Source organism: Malus sylvestris, chromosome 10, assembly GCF_916048215.2.
Source record: "Malus sylvestris chromosome 10, drMalSylv7.2, whole genome shotgun sequence".
In the NCBI taxonomy this organism is placed as follows: Eukaryota; Viridiplantae; Streptophyta; class Magnoliopsida; order Rosales; family Rosaceae; genus Malus; species Malus sylvestris.
The window spans coordinates 5120860-5125679 of NC_062269.1; the positions used below are offsets into that span (position 1 = coordinate 5120860).

At 39.0% G+C, this 4820-nt stretch overlaps 1 pseudogene; it reads left to right on the forward strand.

Annotated features, from left to right (window-relative positions):
* Positions 1-746: 746 nt before the first annotated feature.
* On the forward strand, positions 747-1913 carry LOC126587444 (uncharacterized oxidoreductase At4g09670-like; annotated as a pseudogene).
* Positions 1914-4820: the final 2907 nt, after the last annotated feature.

Sequence of the window (4820 nt, forward strand, 5' to 3'; positions counted from 1 at the left end):
TTTAAAGATCATATATATTTGCAAAAATTTAATTATGTTTAAAATCGTTTAGTCATCTATTGGTTATTCAATGAATAAACGAACCATGTTTCTCACTTCAAAACTGAGATTTTAACAACGTTAGTCTAACAATTAAATTAAATGATTTTCTGATTCGGTTGATTTTTTACAAAATTAATTTTTGATATGTGATGGAGAAAGTAGACCATCTTGATTATCAAGTAATATTACAGAAAGTGGACCATCTACTCTCGCAGCCTTCTTATCCATGAGCCACTTTACCAGCTTTTTCCACGAATCAGAATACAGCGCATATTACTTTTAATCTACAAACATCCTAACTTCAGATGTTTGTTCAGCCTTTTAGGCCGTCCATAGCCTATACTTCAAAGAAAGCTGATGGGATTAGAATTCTTCGGAACCAGAAAAAAAAAAGGAAAGCTTAGCTTCATTGTGAAAAGTAAGGCTGGGACTAGTCGTATTTTTGTTTTAAAAGAGGGAAATGTTGGATTTGGATCCTCTCTCCTGAGTTAACGGAGAGGATCCTCTTGATCAAGTATTGTCGGCCGTTGGATGAAAATCCAACAGTTATGATTATTTAAACTTTAAATGGACTTTTATGTTTGTAACTGTTGGATAAAAATTCAACGGCCCACAATACTTGGTCAAGAGGATCCTCTCCATTAGCTCATGAGAGGATCCAAATCCGAAAATGTTTATTCGGCTAGCCCATGCACATAACTGCGATGACACTGGATTCGGATTGTTAGGGGTATAGGCTTTACTAATCCAAATCCAGTGATTTAAAGACTGTGCATACTAGCCTTGTAATAGGACATGCTACTGAGTACTGACATTTGCTTCAGGCTCCCAGGCTTGAAGTATTTTGGCAAGGGATGTGTTATCCACACATTCCATTTTATTTCTTACACACCTCTTGATAATTTATGTTCGTTGATTTTCGTCAATTCATCTGATCCGATGGCCAAAAATTAAAAAGGTGTGTGAGAAATAAAATGGGGTGTGTGGATATCACATCCCTTGACGATTTTCATATAAAATAATTGTAATTAATGTCGTTTGCGTGTGCAGTTTTGTGCATTGTGTATCCCAATTACATTAATCCAGAAACTATAGTACTATATTAATGCTGATGACGAAACTTGTTTGTTTTACTTTGTACACTTGGATTGGTGCTTTGGTTGTTACTATAATGTTGAGCATTCTACAAATATAGTCTGCACATGCAGCATGTATATTCATTCAAATTGCAGTGGCAGAGATCAGATAATATGTGCGATAAGGTGACTATATTTTATCTTGTGGGGCTTCTTTGCATTGGATGGGAAAGTGGCAACCTTCCACTGCTCTTTCTTATCAAGTTTGACGATGGATATAACTGCTGTCGGTACAAAGGGAACTCTGCATGTTGATGGTTTTGTTATCCCTCGTGAAGGGAAAGAAGCCGCTTTTTCTGCAGCTTCAGAAAGTGGATTTAATGAATTTGTCACCTGTTGGGTTCCACCACCAAGTCGTCACATTGTGACCACACAGATCTTCCGCATGAGGTCCTCATGGTAAGAGAGTTTGCTCGTTTGGTAGGGGCTATTAAAAATGGTGCAAAACCTGAGAAGAAGTGGCCAACCCTTAGTAGGAAGACACAGATCGTACTCGATGCTGTCAAGGCATCAATTGCCAAGGGTTTTGAATCCATTGTTATCGCATATTAACCGAGACTCATCTGGTATGTGTTTTTCATCTTATCTTTTACCTGGGGCGTTCTTGTAGCGAGTAATAAGATCCTTATTGGCTCAGAGCCTCATCAACTCATCGTATTGGAACATTAATGTTGAAATGTATGGTAAATGAATTAAATGTAAAATAAAATGGCCGTGGCGCAGAGTGTGAGTGAAGGTCAAACAGAAACACAGCATGCATGATAACCTTTACATATCTACTTAGCAAAGTCCGGTACCTGGATTGTTTGCCCTCCCCATTCCATACCCTTCCCATCCCCTCCTATTTCTGTAGTCACAGTTAAAATATGTCAACATTTTATATTGATTTTTTTATAAAAATAATAAGACAAAAAATAATGAGAATATAAAATGTTGATGTGGTTTAACCATGATCACAGAAATAAGAGGGGATAGGAAGGGTAAGGGAAGAAATTCTATCTATTTTTTGTCTCCTTAAACCCTTTAATTTTAGATGGAAGTTCATTAGTCAAAATGATCATTACTCCACATTATAACAACTACATGGATCAACACTCGGAGATTTTAAAACTCAGCTTCTTATCTAACTCTCTTTGCATATATTTGTTTTAAATTAAGAAAGTGTTTTTTGTTGTAAACATTCCTAGTTTAAGTATGATTGTGTAAATCCTAGATAAGATTTTATTCTAGTTATCATTTCCTATTACAACTTGTATTACTTGGAGGAGAAGGAATATCTTCTCTCCCTCTACTACTATAAATAAAGGCACAATGTAGGAGGGATAACAACACACACATTCCCCTACAATTCTACAAACACACATCTCTCTTCTCTCTCCCACTGCCGCCGGCCCTCTCTATTTTGTCCGATAAAAATAGACCACAACACGTTATCAGCACGCTCCTACCGCTGCGCTTAGGAATCTGATGTTGGAGATTTTTTTTCTGCATCAAACCAGTTCATCCATATCATCACGCAATCAGGTTCTTTCCAAACAACGGTTTTTAACTCGATATTTTGCAAGCCCTGATAGCATGAACATTTACCATGATGCATGACCCAACTTTACGTTTAACGTATTTTAGATTCTACATAAATTGTGTATGCTTCATCACCAAAATTGCTACAATTATGTGAATTTGATATTTGCCATGAATTGAATCTTACATATGTACATGCATTGAAAATATTATTTTTCATATGCATCAAAGTAAATATGTGATTCATTGAATTATATATGTATATAATTGAATTGAAACAAATTTGGAATTGGGGAATTAGGGTTCTGTACGAACCCGTGCACTTGCACCATGCAAGCCGCAAGCCACCAGGCCCGCAGCCTGCGATGGCCCAACCAATCCCCTATCTTTCCCGAGCCGAGAGCCCGACGCCCATCGCGTCCCCAGCAAACCAACCCCGACACCTTTTATGGTGTCCATTGGCCACGGCATGGCCTGCAGCCATTGCTTTGAACCTCTGGTTCACGTCGTCGACGACTAGAAGTCGTCCCACATTTCAAATTGAACTGAGATTCACCGGAATCTCGTCGGATTTTTTTAATTCGATTTCAATTTTTTTTTAAGGTTTTATAGTTGTTGATACGTTGAGATTTCCTTATCTCTGTGGTTGTCCACGACAACCGTGACTCACTCTGAGCTCCAACAACCTCGCCACGACCACCTGCAGTGGCACCGTCCACCTTTTTCCGGTGTTCTTCTCCGGCAACACACACCCAGCACTCGCTGGGGTGTTTAATCCCAAAAAACCCGAGCCCTAGTGGGCTCCTGTCCCTCGGCCTGCATCAGCGCCTTTGGGCTTGCTGATGCTTTGAGATGTCACGGCCCAGCCCGTGCATAAAGAAAAAAAAGTTTTTTTTTTTAGCTGCTTAACGCAGGCCAGTCCACCCCGTAGGCCTGCAGCCTACACCCGAGACCCTCCCCAGTCCAATTCTTGGGCCTAGGTCTCACGGACCAAATTTTTCAAGCCACCCATGGCTTCATATTTTCTTTTGGACCGCAAATTTATTCTCAGCCTATATTTTTAGGCCCCGAGATTTTATTATTTAATATTTTTTTTAAATAATATGGGTTTTTTATATTTTCACCCACGCTTTAATTTGGCCCCGAAGACCAAAAATAAATTAATTCAATTATAATTATACAATATTTTTGCATATATTTGTTGCATATTTGTTTGCATATATATTTGTGTTTGCCTGCAGGAATATATGAACCTGAAGTTCATAATTACTTTGAAACCCGAAGTTTCTTATAAACATGCCTTGTTTGAAAACCTGAAGTTTTCTCTTAAAACATATTACCCATGAAAACTCGAAGTTTTTCATGCAAAATTAAACCAATACATGTCTATTAGAACCTGTATGTTCTACTCCTATGCGGATGGATTGATTTTTCTCCATTACACTAACCACATCTTGTCCATCCATTTTGTGATAGGAACATGTCGAATTTGAACAAACTTGACTTCACCGCTTTAGAGGTCTCTGGAAGGAACTACCTCAAGTGGGTTCAAGATGTGAAGCTCCACCTCACTGCAAAGAACTTGCATCCTGCTATTGAAGAAGCAATGGATGCACCTGTTGGCGAAGCTGAATAAGCCACTGCTATGATCTTCATCCGAAGACATATTCATGACGCTTTGCAAACTGAGTACCTTGCTGAGGGGGATCCACGTGCATTATGGGTCGCTTTGGCTGATCGTTTCGATCACCAAAAGGACATATTCTTGCCTGAAGCAAGACACGACTGGCAGCACTTGCGCTTCCAAGACTTTAAGTCTGTGAATGAATATAATTCTGAAGTTTGTCGAATCCAATCACTTCTCAAGTTTTGCAATGAAACTTTGACTGAAGAGGATCTCTTGGAGAAAACCTACTCGACCTTCTCTGCTTCTAATATTGTCCTGCAACAACAATATAGAGCTCAGAAGTTCACTAAGTTCTCGGATTTGATCTCTGTTTTACTTCTTGCTGAAAAGCAGAACCAGCTGTTGATGAAGAATCATCAAGCTCGACCTACTGGGGCTACTGCTGTGCCTGAAGCACATTATAACACTAATCAGCACCCAAAACGCCAAAAGAG